Genomic DNA, 15,743 nt, shown 5'->3' with positions numbered 1-15,743 from the left:
AATACATGTTCAGCACGTTTCATTGCTCTTAAAAATATTAGCAACCCAATCTATAGCCTCAGAGGGTCTGCCTGAATGGGCTCACCCTACTAGGAGACGAGCCGACTGCTCCATACTCAAAAGCACTCCTCTTCACACTCCTCTTCTTTTCTGTCTCTCTCTTACTCCTGCCTGTGCACCCACACACTCCATCTTACCTCTCCACTCCTAACTCAACATACATTATATTGCCAAACGTTTTGGGGACCCCCTCTCCCCCCACCTTCAAATCATTGAATCCAGGTGTTCCAATCCCTTCCATGGCCACAGGTGTATACACTTGGGCACCTTGGCATGCAGACTGCCTCTAGAAACATTTGTGACAGAATGGGTCGCTTCTCAGGAGCTCAGTGAATTCAAGCCTGGTACCCTGATAGGATGCCACCTGTGCAATAAGTCCATTCGTGACATGTCCTCACTACTAAATATTCCACCGTCAACTGTATTATAACAAAATGGAAGCAACTGGGAACAGCAGCAACTCACCCACAAAGTGGTAGGCCACATCAAATCACAGAGTGGGTACAGCACATGCTGAGGTGGGCACAAGTCGCCAATTTTCTGCAGAGTCGATAGCTACAGACCTCCAAAAGCTCAAGAAAAGTGCAGCGTAGAGAGAGAGAGAGAGTTTCATGGAATGAATGGCCGAGCAGCTGCAGCCAAGCCAGACATCACCAAGTGCAATGCAATCTAAAGCGTCAGATGCAGTGGTGTAAAGCCCACCACCCACCACTGGACTCGAAAGCAGTGCAGACGTGGAGTGATGAATCACGCAGTCTGATGGAACAGTCTGGCCAGGAGAACGGGACTCACCTGACTGCATTGTGCTAAGTTTAACATTTATGGGATTATGGTGTGGGGTTGGGCTCGGCCCCTTAGTTCCAGTGAAAGGAACTCTTAATGCTTCAGCATACAAAGCCATTTTGAACAACTTTGTGGGAACAGTTTGGGGATGGCAACATGACTGCGCAAACACACTAGTGCACAAAGCAAGGTCTAGAAAGACATGGAGGAGCGACTTTGGTGTGGCTGTGCAGAGCCCTGACCTCAACCCGACAGAACACCTTTGGGAGACGGCAAGCAAGCCAGGCCTTATAACAAAATTGAAGCAATTGGGAACAACAGCAACTCAGCCACAAAGTGGTAGGCCACATCAAATCACAGAGCGGGGGCAGCGCATGCTGAGGTGTGCAGAAGTCGACAACTTTCTGCAGAGTCTATAGCTACAGACCTCCAAAAGCTCAAAAACAGCGCGGCGTAGAGAGAGCAAGCTTCATGGCCGAGCAGCTGCAGCCAAGCCTGACATCACCAAGTGCAATGCAAAGCGTCAGATGCAGTGGTGTAAAGCAAAACCAGACGCCCCTGGACTCGAGAGCAGTGCAGACGTGGAGTGACAAATCACGCAATCCAATGGACGAGTCTGGCCAGGAGAACAGGACTCGCCTGACTGCATTGTGCCAAGTGGAAAGTGTGGTGGAGGTGGGGATGGGCTCGGTCCCTTAGTTCCAGTGAAAGGAACTCTTAATGCTTCAGCATACAAAGTCATTTTGGACAACTTTGTGGGAACAGTTTGGGGATGGCAACATGACTGGGCACACACCAGTGCACAAAGCAAGGTCTAGAAAGACATGGAGGAGCAGGTTTGGTGTAGCTGTGCAGAGCCCTGACCTCAACCTGACAGAACACCTTTGGGATGAATTACAGACTGTGGAGATATACGAGTGAGCCAGGCCCTCTCGTCCACCATCAGTGCCTGACCTCACAAATGCTCTCCTGGTCACCAATTCCCATTATAACACTCCTGCACCTTGTGGAAAGCCTTCCCAGAAGAGCTGAAGCTGTTAGAGCGGCAAAGGGTGGGCCAACTCCATATTAAAGCCTGTGTGTGAAGAAGGGGGTGTCATTAAAGTTCATGAGGGTGTAAAGGGCAGTGTCCCAATACTTTCAGCAATAGAGTGAACCTGCAGGGAGTTTGGGTTGGCTATTAGCATTAAGAAGACCAATGTCAAGGGCCAGGACATCCCTGGTCCTCCTTCAATTAGCTTTGGCAGCACAGTGCTTGAAGTCGCCGACCACTTTATTTACCCGAGTTCCATCATCAGCAGCAACTTATCACTCGATAGTGAAATCAACAGGTGGATCGCCAGAGGTGCCGGTGTGATGGCCACACTGAGCGAGCGAGTGTGTGGATCAACAATCAGCTGACCCTGAACACCAAACTGAAGGTATACCAGACATGTGTCCTCAGGCAGGAAAATCGCCTAAAGAGCTTCTACCTTCACTGCCTACGACGCATCTTCGAATGACGTGGCAAGACAAGGTTAACAATGCCACCGTAATGCAGCAAGTTGACTCACTGAGCATGCATATTCTCCTTAGTCTGACAAGACTGCACTAGCTGGGACATGTGCACCAAATGACAGATGGTTGCATTCCCAAGGATGTCACGTATGGTGAGCTGGCCACGGGCCATCGCCCAGTGGGCCTCCAAGCACTTCAGTGTAAAGATGTCTGCATGGCCTAAAAGGGACAGGCGTCGACCTAGAGAACAGCTTGCAGGCAACCGAAGTGGCTGGCGCTTGGCCGTTCAAAGGAGGCGAAGAAAGGCACAATAAGCAGCTGGAGGACAGAAGGCAGCGACAACAAACTCCAGTTTCAAAATCCAACCTTGTATGCAGTATCAGTGGAAGGGACTTCCATGCAAGGATCGGATTGCTGAGCCTCTCTAGAAGTTGTTTTCAATAGCACTACGACAGACTGACCATGGCACACCCATCATCTTCCAAGATAGACAGCTGCCTACTTTACTTTTATTTTACAGGACAATATTATCCAATTGAATAATGGACGTACTTTCAATAAAAAGCACCTGAATGGGATTTATGTTTTTGCTGCGGTACTGAAAAAGGCTTCAAGGCCTGTAAGATTTCTCTGAAATTGGTATCAAATACAGAAATTGTGGTATTGTGACATCCCTACTTCCCTGTCCAACACTAAAATGACTTCTACAGATCAAAGTCAGCCCTGGTTTGCTCCACAGACCCCTGGATTGAACTCCCACTACCTGCACCTGACGGCCACACACCCAACTTCTTCTTTCGGCTGCTCCTGTTAGGGGTCGCCACAGTGGATCATCTTTTTCCGTATCTTTCTGTCCTCGTCATCTCGTTCCGTTACCCCCACCACCTACATGTCCTCTATCACCACATCCATAAACCTTCTCTTAGGCCTTCCTCTTTTCCTCTTTCCTGGCAGCTCTATCCATAGCATCATTCTCCAAGTATACCCAGCATCTCTCCTCTTCACATGTCCAAACCAATGCAATTTTGCCTCTCTGACTTTATCTCCCAATCGTCCAACCTGAGCTGATCCTCTAATGTTCTCATTTCTAATCCTGTCCATCCTCATCACACCCAATGCAAATCTTAACATCTTTAACTCTGCCACCTCCAGCTCTGTCTCCTGCTTTCTTTTCAGTGCCACCGTCTCCAGCCCATATAACATAGCTGGTCTCACTATCGTCCTGCAGACCTTCACTTTCACTCTTGCTGATACCCGTCTGTCACAAATCACTCCTGACACTCTTCTCCACCCATTCCATCCTGCCTGCACTCTCTTCTTCACCGCTCTTCCACAATCCCCATTACTCTATGCTGTTGATTCCAAGTATTTAAACTCATCCAACTTCGCCAACTCTACTCCCTAAATCCTCACCATTCCACTGACCTCCCTCTCATTCACACACAAGGATTCTGTCTTGTTGCTACTGACCTTCATTCCTCTCCTCTCCTCTCATATCTCCACCTGTCCAGGGTCTCCTCAACCTGCTCCCTACTCGCACTACAGATCACAATGTCATCAGCAAACATCACAGTCCACGGGGACTCCTGTCTAATCTCATCTGTCAACCTGTCCATCACCATTGCAAACAAGAAAGGGCTCAGAGCCGATCCCTGATGTAATCCCACCTCCGTCACTCCTACCACAGACCTCTCCACTGTCACACTTCCCTTATACATATCCTGTACCACTCTTACATACTTCTCTGCCACTCCCGACTTCCTCATACAAAACCACAGCTCCTCTCTCCTCACCCTGTCATATGCTTTCTGCAGGTCCACTAAGACGCAATGCAACTCCTTCTGGCCTTCTCTAGACTTCTCCATCAACACCCTCAGAGCAAACATCACATCTATGGTGGTCTTTCCTGGCATGAAACCATCCTCCACTACTCTTTCCCATAACTTCATGCTGTGGCTCATCAATTTTATCCCCCTCTAGTCACTACAGTCCTGCACATCCCCCTTATTCTTAAATATCAGCACCAGTACACTTCTTTTCCACTCCTCAGGCATCCTCTCACTTTCCAAGATTCCATTAAACAATCTGGTTAAAAACTCCACTGCCATCTCTCCTAAACACCTCCATGCTTCCACATGTATGTCATCTGGACCAACGGCTTTTCCATTCTTCATCCTCTTCCTCACTGTCCTTATTTCCTCCTTGCTAATCTGTTGTACTTCCTGATTCACTCTCTCCACATCATCCAACCTGTTTTCTCTCTCGTTCTCTTCATTCATCAGCCTCTGAAAGTTCTCTTTCCTTAGGAGTATGTTTCCATCTTTATGCTTTACCACCCTAACCTGCTGCACATCTTTCCCAGCTCGGCCCCTCTGTTTAGCCCACCAGTCCTTTTCTCCCTCCTTGGTGTCCAACCTCTCATACAACTCATCATACGCCTTTTCTTTAGCCTTCGCCACCTCTCTCTTCAACGTGCGCCTTATCTCCTTGTACTCTTCTCTACTTTCTGCATCTCTCTGACTATCCCACTTCTTCTTTGTCATCCTCTTCCTCTGTATAATATCCTGTATTTCCTCATTCCACCACCAGGTTTCCTTTTCCTCCTTCCTCTTTCCAGATGTCACACCAAGCACCTTTCTTGCTGTCACCCTTACTACATCTGCTGTAGTTTCTCAGCTGTCTGGCGACTCTTCACTGACACCCAGTGCCTGTCTCACCTCCTCCCTAAACTCAACCTTGCAGTCTTCCTTTTTCAACTTCCACCATTTGATCTTTGGCTCTGCCCTCACTCTCTTCCTCTTCTTGATCTCCAACATCATCCTACAGACCACCATCTTATGCTGTCTAACTACACTTTCTCCTGCCACCACTTTGCAGTCTTCAATCTCCTTTAGATCAACTCTTCTGCATAGAATGTAATCTACCTGTATGCATCTTCCTCACTCTTGTACGTCACCCTATGTTCCTCCCTCTTCTTCAAATCTGTATTCACCACAGCCATGTCCATCCTTTTGGCAAAATCCACTATCCTCCGACCTTTTTCATTCCTCTCCTTGACACCATACCTACCCATCTCCATCCGTCTCCTCTGTTCCCTTCACCAACAACGTGTCCATTGAAATCCTCTCCAATCACCACTTTCTATCCCTTGAGTACACTGTTCATCAGTTCATCCAACTCACTCCTGAAATCTTCTCTCTCATCCATTGCACACCCAACTTGTGGTGCATATGCACTGACAACATTCATCATCACACCTCCAATTTCCAGCTTCATAATCATCACTCTGTCTGACACTCTTTTCACCTCCAAAACACTCTTGATATGCTGTTCCTTCAGAATAACTCCTACTCCATTTCTCCTCTCATCCACACCATGATAGAACAATTTGAATCCACCTCCAATCCACCAGGCCTTACTCCCCTTCCATTTAGTCTCTTGTACTCACAATATATCAACCTTCCTTCTCTCCATCATATCTGCTAACTCTCTCCCCTAACCAGTCATACTGCCAACATTCAGGGTTCCACTCTCTTTACCTTCCTCTTCCCCTCTCTGCCTCCGGACACATCTCTCCCCTCTTCTTCTCCTTTGGCAAACAGAAGCCCATTTTCCGCCAGCACCCTGTTGACTAACAGTACTGGTGTCAGTCGTTGTAAACTCAGGGCTCGACTGATCTGTATTGAAATCTGTATTGTTGTCTGTATGCTGATCTGGTAAAATTTTGCACCGGATGCCCTGCCTGGTGGCCCCACACCCAAGCACACTCACTTAAAATCCATCTGACACTCCCACGGGTTTATCTCACACGCACTCTCTCTTTACCTCACATCTTCAGAAGGCCCATTTCTAATTTCTGTGCTGGTCCCGAGCATTCAAAATTTCTTGTTTTGCACCTTCAGTGTTTCCTCAACCTCTCAAATGCATGCGTCTCCAGTTCAATGACAGATCTAAAGGGGCCGGTGATGGCCGAGTGTAGCCCCTTCAGGGTCGGTTCCTACCTTATCCACTGTCACCCTGAAATGCATGAAGCGGCTCTCATAATGGAGAGATCATAAACAGGTGACCATGCTGTGTGAATACCCACCTTTGTTAACGGACCTCCTCCGTGCAATTCCTGCCTTGATTAAGGCGAGCTCTCACCTTCCTCTTCTTCTTATGCACCTTCACAATGCCTGTGTGATTAAAATCAAAAATTCAGGTTATAATAGTGAAGGATAAAAAAAAAAATTTTTCACAAATCGAAAGATTGTGATTATTATGGGATGGTGGATAATGGCTCAGAGAAATACTGCCATCTAATGTTTGGTGGGAGAATTACTCTAAAACGTTTAATGGCGCCTGCATCCTTGGTTTCAATACCACTTCTAGTAGCAATCTGTCCAGAGTTTGCATGTTCTCCCTGTTTCTGTTTCATCTTTTCCAGTGTAAGGGACACCCAGAGAGTGCAAGGATAGGGGAAGGCAGCAACTTTGGGACATTGCCTCCCCACCCAAGATGCCAGATGGCAGCTTCCCTGACGCAGGGCACCATGGGACATGGAGTTCGGTATCACAACCCTGTTGGGTACCGTGGGTGCTGCTAGGGATGGACAACGAGAGATAAGGTTCTCGCCTAACCTGGAAGTACTGGCAGGTCAAGAGAATGGCTGATTAAAAATAAGTTATCCATCTGAACCGGAAGTGCCGGCAGGTCATGTGGATGGAAGAGAAGAAGCACATCCAGGTTGGACACTCTATAAGGGACTGCCGCAAAACCAGCAGCGAGCCTGCATTGGGAGAAGGTGTGGAGGAGAAAGAGAGAGAAAGAATTGTGTGATGTGCTTTATTTGTCTGTTAACCTGGGGCTGTGGTGCTAAGAGAGTACTGGAAGAAACAACAAGAATAAAACACACGTTCTTGGTGCTTTTTTTTGTCGTGCCTATCTGGAAAGAGAAGGGTGATCGCCTGGATTGCAACAACTTCAGGGGGATAACACTGCTCTCGGTGCCGGGTAAGGTCCATGTTAGGGTCGTCCTCAATAGGATCCGTGATCACTTGCTCACTTACCAGTGACCGGAACAGGCTGGTTTTATGCCTAAGAAGTCTACCACCGACCGCATCCTGGCACTGAGGGTTCTCATGGAGCGCAAACACGAATAACGGCAGAATTTCTTTGCAGCCTTTGTCGATTTCCGTAAAGCGTTTGACTCAGTTGATCGAGCTGACCTGTGGGACATCCTGAGGGTTCGCGGGATCCCCTCAAGGTTGCTGGATAACATGGCCGGCCTGTCCACTGGTACTGTGAGTGCTGTGCAGAGTGGAGGCACAACCTCTGTGTTTTTCCCCAGTTGATTCTGGGCTTCATCAGCAGTGTGTTCAATGCTTGTATGGACTGGGTGTTGGGCAGGGTCATGGGGTCCAGCGGCTGTGGGACATCTGTTGGTGAAAAGAGATTCACTGATCTTGACTTTGCTGATGATGCTGTGATTGTCAATGGAGGCTCTGACTGGGGCTTTTGAGAGTCTGAGTGAGGATTCTGAGTGTCTGGGCTTATGATAAAAAACAACATTCAGGCCTTTAATGACCTCTCGGGCACGGCCATCAGCAGTGTGTCTGTCTGCAGAGAGAGTGTCGACCTCATTGAGAGGTTTACTTACCTCGGCAGTGACATTCATGACTCTGGTGACTCTTCCTATGAAGTCAGTAGATGGATTGGGAAAGCATGGGGGGGTCATGAGGTCGCTGGAAAGGGGTGTGTGCCACTCACGATATCGCTGCAAAAGGACAAAGGTCCAAGTCTTTAGAGTCCTGGTACTTCCTGTCTTGCTATATGGTTGCGAGACATGGACGTTATCCAGTGACCGGAGATGAAGACTGGAGTCCTTGTGTCTCTCTGGAAAATCCTTGGGTACCATTAGTTTTACTTTGTGTTGATCATAGAGTCCCGAATGAGGCACATGACCTGCATTGGCACTACGGTCATGTGGCGCCATTACCTGAGGGTGATCCGGCTTGTAAGATACTCATTGTTGGAGACCCGAACGGCTGAACCAGGCCAAGGGGTCACTCGCGTTAACATCTGGCTGTGGCAGATAGAGGGTCATTTCTGGAAGTTGGGACTGGACCACGTGTCTGCCCTTGGTTACCAACATGGGATCCCAAGTTGTTTTGTCATGTGGTGGGTGCAGCAACGCACTGTATCAGTGCATGATCCCCAACTTGCAGAACATGGTGAAAGCACCAAGTCAAGTCATGTCTGCCTGCTGGGTTTGAGGAGCAACAGTGCCCTCTAGCGTCCACACCAGATTCTCAAGAAACATCCCAAAGGAGTGCAGGTTAGACTGAACTGGAACTCTGAATGAACCTCCCTGTTTTTATTTTCAGGTGAGCTGGTCATGTGGCGCCTTGTTTTGCGTTTGGCTGCTCATTAAGAAAAAAGAAACAACTAAAGGGTCTGAGACATGTCAATTAAAGCGAAGGCGAAGTCTCGTTCAGTCCTTTACTGTAGCACGCCAGCTTACCAGCACATTTGATCAACTAAAACCATACAAAGGAGGATTTCTTTTTTCTTTTCCCCAAGCTGACAGTCAAATCTTTCTTCGTGCAGGACTTTACACATGGGAATGGCCGCTGGATGAATGAGGTTCTTGATGAGGCTTTTCGCACTTTGCTTTTAAATACGGGGTTTGTGCATTTTTATTTATTTTTTTTAGTTTCTAAATACCTCTTTAAGTTTAACAGGTTTTAGGCTGCCATGAGGATGAGGAATTCCGATTAGAAACTCTGGGTAGATAAGAGCTCCCCTTCAAAACGGGAGACGTGTAAAACCACACTGCAGGATGTTTTTGGCTTTTCCGATTATTACTTGCCCCTTCGCCTTATGTTTATTATTTTTTTTATTCATACCATTCCTGTATATTATATATATATATATACTGTATATATATATATATATATATATATATATATTGGATTTGTCACTTAAAAGTAACATGTAATCTTTCTCTTGATTTTATTTTTAAATATAAGCCAGGTTTTCGCCTTGATTACGGAGCACATAAAAGGATTTATGAGCGATTTTGAAGAAATGAATGCCTGTAATAAACGTAACGCTGCTTCGTGTACAAAAACGGCAGAATAAAACTGTTCACGTAACAGGCGCTAATGAAGCCCCGCATGCCATTACAGTCGCCACTGTATCCGCTTTTACTAGGGTTGCCAGACGTCCCTTATATAACTGGACATGTCCCATATTTGATCATTTTGTCCCCTGTCCAGTACTGACCTTTCAGGGACACCCAAATTTCCCGTATTTAGTTCATTTTCAAATTTCGCTAATAAAAATATATTTTTACTACTGTCTCACGGTACTTAGCTGCAACTTTATAAGTAATTATACTTTTGTTTCTTAGATTTTCTTGATGAAAATAACCCAAAGGTAATGGGGTTTTTGCTGCCAGTTTGCAGCTTGTTCAGTTGCTGTGGTTGGCTGAGGACGGCGACACTCTTACCGGTTTTCTCTCCAGCTGCGCTGCTGTGCAGTTCTGGATCAGCATTGCAACACAGAGTCTCAACAAAGGGTGTTGTTACTACTTGACACGGACCACTTTTTTTTCTTAACTGCTTGAACTAAATAATATGTCTCTGTTGTCCGTATTAAATAAATACGGTGGTACCTTGAGATACGAGTTTAATTCATCCCGTGACCGAGCGTGCAAGTCAAAATGCTTGTATCTCAAATCATTTTTCCCCATTGTAATTAATTGAAATGAGATTAATAGATAGATAGATAGATAGATAGATAGATACTTTATTAATCCCAATGGGTAATTCGTGCCAGCCCCCAAAAAACCACCCCCATTTTTTGTTAAACGTTTTCAACATAAGAAAAATGTATTTATAATGAACAAATATTGTATACTAGACAAAGAGCCCGTTTCAACAACATAAGAAGAAACGGGCACGAGTGCAATAGCAGTAAGTATAAGCACCACAAACCTGATATACAGTAGGTGTATTGAATGAATGCGTAATTGAATCAGAATGCGTAATTAGGCCTCAAGCTGTAGTCGAAATCGCCTTTCAGGCCTCTAGAGCTTTAATCGAAGTCGCCTTTCTCTTTGAATTTTTGCGGGCGTAAATCCGTCGCCTGCAGCGATGTCAGTCTCATAAGGTTTTTCGGGCAGCTGCGCAGAAGGCGACGGCGCATTCAGCTTCGGACGGACGTGAGTGAGTGAGTGAGGAGACTGGCGAATTATGTATTAAGATAAACTAAACAACACCTAATACATAAAAGAGAATCTAAAGAAATAAACAGATGTTGGCGGAGCTGATTCGCGTATTGTATTATTTTTTTTTCTTTCACGTCACTTTTGCTTAATTTTCTTCGTCACTAGTTTTTTTTTTTTCTTTTTTGCCACACTTTCGTCACTTTCATTGGCAGGGCGTTTCAATAGAAACCTGTCCAAGGAGCTTTGTTTCTTCCTCCCCTTTAGAATGTTTCTGAAATGAGTGAGGCAAATGTCATTAAATAGCACTGCTGCACGACCAGCTGACAACTTTTTCAGGGTGTTTGTTTTCAATAAAGTCCGAAACTTTTTTTCCACATTGCCAACACTTCCTTTATCTCACTTAAAGAGACAAACTCCTCCGCCTCTGCGATACCAATCTCCTGCAGAGCCTCCATATGTTGCTGCGTCTGTAGTTCCGTCAACTCCTCGGAACGTGTGGCGACAAGCTCTTTGATGGCTCGTATCTCAAGGCAAAAAAAATTGACCTCTCAAAAAACTAGTATGATGGGGCGCTCGTATCTCAAAGGTACCACTGTATTTTCAAATGATTTCACTTTTACAGATTTTTTTTTACCTGTATACATGCGACATACGGATTACATTTTGCCTGAAGAAGGGGCCGAGTTGCCTCGAAAGCTTGCATATTGTAATCTTTTTAGTTAGCCAATAAAAGGTGTCATTTTGCTTGGCTTTTCTCTACATTCATAATGGCTAACACGGTACAACACCCTAGTACTACTTTTTACCTGTATTAAACACTTTTCAAATGATTTTTCTTTTGTTTTCCCCATAACCCATTAAAATTCTTGTATTATGTTTTTAACTTATGCCACTACTTTTACATAATATATTGGTTTAGGTATTTAGGGGGCCTGTTTACATTTACAGTCGACCCTTGATATACGCCCGGCTTGACATGCGAACAACTTGATTTACGACCAAAATTTTTATTTTGATTTACGACCAACATCTTGCGTTACGACCTGAATGCGGTCACGTGTATCCGCTTGCGCGATTGTAAACAAACAGAAACATTCCTATTAATGCGGCACTCATTCAATAAAATGTCAGGTTTGTAAACTCTCTTGGGACCTCCCCCAACTAGAAGACATGCCAAAGTCCAAACTCCGTATGGAAGATTGTTTATCTGTTGCTGGGGTGAACAGCCGGCTTAAAGCTGTGCTGAGTCTCTCAGCCAAAGCAAACAGAAAAGATATCGATGGGTGATATGCATGTGATATCCCTGCCCGGCAATGGACAAGTAAGCTTCCACAGTCACGGCAATCGCGCTTCAGGACGCACTTCAGCATGTCGTTCCCATTGAGTGAGGGGGGGGGGGGGGGGGGGGGGGGGGGTGTCTCAGAAGAGTTCAGAAACAGTTCCTTGTATCATCACAAGGAAATGCTGAGAAAAATTCTCGTCAGAATAACTTGTAGGCAGGAGGAGATTAAAATTAATGCAAAAGAAGCTATTGCAATGATTGCAAATGCCTGAGCGCAAGTTAAAGAAAGCCTTTAAAAAGCCTTCAGTTTCATTATCATCCTCCTCCCTTCCTGCAGCCCAAAGATGTCAAATTAAATGGTGAGTACAGTATGAAATTGTTGTTTCTGGTAGGCTAGGCACTTTTTATTACTTTTTAGTTAGTACATTAGAAAAATTATTGGTGTTTTGGTAAATTATGCACATTATACGACCCTTTTTTTATTATGAAAAGGTTAAGTGTTGCAGTGGGAGGTTCGGAACGCATTATGGGTTTTTCCATTGTTTCTTATGGGAAAAATAGTCTTGACTTACAACCAACTTGAGTTACAACCAGCCCTCGCGAACGAATTGAGTTCGTAAGTCAAGGGTCCACTGTATTTATATATATATATATATATATATATATATACACATACAGGTACTTGTCGACTTACGACCGCGATTGGTTCCGACTGACTGGTTGTAAGTTGATCTGGACGTAAGTCGGCCTATGTTAATTTAAGGTAAGAATATTAGACTGGGTAATAATATTGTAATCATCTTAAAGTAATATTTTATCAACATTTTCTTACTTTCTAAGACAAACACAGCATACTACAGTACAATTTGTTTAATATGTGGAAAACGTACAAAACAAGAAATACTGTACTGTACATTTAATTCCTGGCACCACTGGTGCTTGGCTGCAGGTTGTCGATATCGCCTTCATCAGATCAGGCGAGGCTGCGGACGGGGTGATGGGAGGAGTTGCTCTTTTCATAAACATAGTGAGCTTCGTCTGAATTGTTTGTTTTTTTTTCTCTTCATAAATTTCGCAATAAGGACGAAATGTGTTGCGTGCCATCCGTTCAATCCTCGCAAATCGTTCAATATTTGGGTCCATTTTTTCAAAATGAGCGAGGAGTTTATTCAGTAGAGATAAATCTTCTGACAATCCCTTTGTGGTGAACATTCTTTGTGGCACCTCCTCCTCTTCGTCTTACTCCAATTCTCTTGTTTCTTCTTCCAATTCTATCAGCTCTTCATTCATAAGTTCACCTGATTCCCGGTCTAGCAACTCCTCGACATCTTCCGTTTCACATTCCAATGAAAGGTCTTTTGACAGTTTCACTATTTCTTCACGAATCTCATCAAGTTCTTGTTCACTGTTAAATCCAGCAAAAGTATTTACATAACGCTTAACACACTTCTTCTTCCATACGCCATTCATACGACATTTCTTGCGGGGAGGGCTTCTGTTTTCTCTGATCTGAGTTCACCTCTGTTATAGCGCGTCTTTATTTGAAAAGAGCAGTGTCATATCGGGGCGAGTGTGAACGCTAACTTTGACAAGCACTATAAATTTACAGCAGTTGTTACAGACGTAAATCAAATGTATGCTTTTATTGTATAATATTAACAATAACATCAGCTCTCTACTCAAAGCGGTAAACTCGAGAAGCTGCTAGCATCGAACCCAGAAGCTCTTGATTGGTAGTCAGCAGTTGTGTGTGGGAACTGTTAACATTTGAATGTGATGATTGTATATAAAACTTGTGCACGAACGAGACTGGGATAACTGTGGATGTGAGTGGTGTGTGTGACTGAGAATGACTAGTGTGAAGCCTGAAGTCCAAATATCAAATAAACACTTTCACAAGTACAAGTATAACAGAACAAGTGCGCTTTTATTCAAGAAGAAAAAAGAAAGCAGGTTGCGGTAAGCAGTTGATGCGACTGCTTGCGTAGTGCAATCCTAAGAACTGCCCAATCAAGAGCTTCTGGGTTTGATGCTGGCAGCTTCTCAAGTTTGCCGTTTTGAGTAGAAAGCTGCTATTAGTGTTAATATTATAGGGTTATATGTTAGGGTTATATTATTATCGAAAATTGCCAAAACAACAAGACACAAACACACGTGGGGCAACACTGCTGCGTATATTTTTACTGCTGCGTAGCGAGACTTGAGAGTGCGGGAAACTGGCGCTGCCAACAGCTGGCAGGGGAAACAGTCAAACGCGTCGTAAAGTCGAACAGTCGTAACTTGCATAGGTCGTATGTCGACGAGTACCTGTATATATATAGTAACGTAGAGAGATATTTTAAGAATGTCCCGTATTTCTAATTTTCTAATCTGGCAATACCCTCGCCTAGCTTTTACAGATGAGGCGAGTCGCTTCATGCTCCGCTACTTTGGGACCCACCGACTCAGACTGCAAGTTCAAGACGTCTGTACGGTCGCTACGGCTTTTAAACAGTCAGAAGTACATTACAAACCTTAAAAGGCGCCGTGATTTGTATGTGCCAGTCATACGCGGTTGTAGGCCACACCTCAACATTAAACCCATGGATTAATCCGGCCCCGTACGCAGGCCCACGTATAATTTCATCCAGTGCTCTCTTCATATTGCAAACGTTACTTGGGAGAAAGTTCTTGTGAAATTTCTAAACTGGAATCTCGCATTTTTTGTGAATTCCCCCGAACAGTAAACTCGAGCTCGGACAAGACGAGCGAGCGGCTTACACGGCAGCCTGGACCTCACCACGAGAGTGAACGTGTGGCGGTCGTTCAGCATCAAAGTGTCCGCGCACTGCCACGTCTTTTTTTTCCTTTTCTCTCTCTACCTCCGACCCTCCTATGTTTTATTTCCATTTTTTTCGTATGTATCGCCAAACCCCACCGTTGTTCTGGTTCTACTACCCCCATACCCCGACATTCCCGCCCTCGTACTGCTCCGCTTTTACACACCCGGTATTCCCTCCCCCAACTCGATGCTCGCGTTGCTCACCGACACTTCTTCTCCGTACTTTATCTCTTCGTTTTTCTTTTTTTTTTATCTCTCTCTTCTTCACTTCTGTTCGCGTTTGTCTCTTACAAGAACACACGTGTCTTGTACGGCAGCCCGCTCGTGGACTCAAACAAAGAGAAACACGTTACGTCATCAAGGTGCGACTCGAAGGCGAACTGTTTGAAACGTGAGCCCAATCGGGCCAACACTGCCATCTTCAGGATGGAGGGAGGATTCTTTATCAAAATATCGTTTTCTCTCTTTTCTCAAAACTACGGAAGCTTATTAATGCCACGATGAATAAAAAAATACGGACTCAGTGAAGAAAAAAAAACTAAATATCGAGAATAAAGTCAATATATCGACTTTATTCTTGTCATAAGCATCGAAATTAAAGTGGAAATGTCGAGAATAAAGTCGATATATTGACTTTATTCTCGACATTTACTTTTTTTTTCTTCACTGAGTCCGTATTTTTTTTCACCATGGCCCTAATAAGCTTCCGTACAAAACGCACTTAGATAAGACGGATTTTCATTATCTTTAACATCTTAATGCATAATTCGCCAGCCTCCTCACTCACTCACCACGTTCGTACGAAGTCGAATGCGTAGTTGCCTTCTGCGCAGCTGCCCGAAAAACCTTACGAGACCGACATCCAACCCCAAGATCGCGGCAGGCGGCGGATTTACGGCCGCAAAAATTCAAAGAGAAAGGCGACTTCGATTAAAGCTCTACAGGCCTGAAAGGCGGTTTCGACTACAGCTCGAGGCCTAATTATGCATTCATTCAATTACGCATTCATTCAATACACCTATATCAGGTTTGTGGTGCTTATACTTATTACTATTCCATATTGTACTGGAACATTCATCATTCAATAT

The 15,743-nt window shown here is 44.8% G+C and overlaps 1 protein-coding gene across 2 annotated transcripts in view; it reads right to left on the bottom strand.

The window, feature by feature from the left end:
• Positions 1-15,039, bottom strand: part of LOC127527733 (zinc finger protein 771-like) — a 33,052-nt gene extending 18,013 nt beyond the window's left edge. Inside the window, exons 1-2 of one of the 2 annotated variants that reach the window (XM_051927412.1) lie at positions 14,860-15,039; positions 6,428-6,515 (exon numbers count right to left, since the gene is read on the bottom strand). The gene's annotated coding sequence lies outside the window, so the exon portion shown is untranslated. The remainder of the gene's footprint in view (positions 1-6,427; positions 6,516-14,859) is intronic. The other variant, XM_051927413.1, reaches the window with a different exon arrangement.
• Between the last annotated feature and the right edge of the window lie 704 nt (positions 15,040-15,743).

The sequence above is a fragment of the Erpetoichthys calabaricus genome, chromosome 5 (genome assembly GCF_900747795.2).
Source record: "Erpetoichthys calabaricus chromosome 5, fErpCal1.3, whole genome shotgun sequence".
In the NCBI taxonomy this organism is placed as follows: domain Eukaryota; kingdom Metazoa; phylum Chordata; class Cladistia; order Polypteriformes; family Polypteridae; genus Erpetoichthys; species Erpetoichthys calabaricus.
The sequence above is the reverse complement of the archived record's forward strand: the minus strand, read 5'-3'. Positions and strand labels throughout refer to the sequence as shown.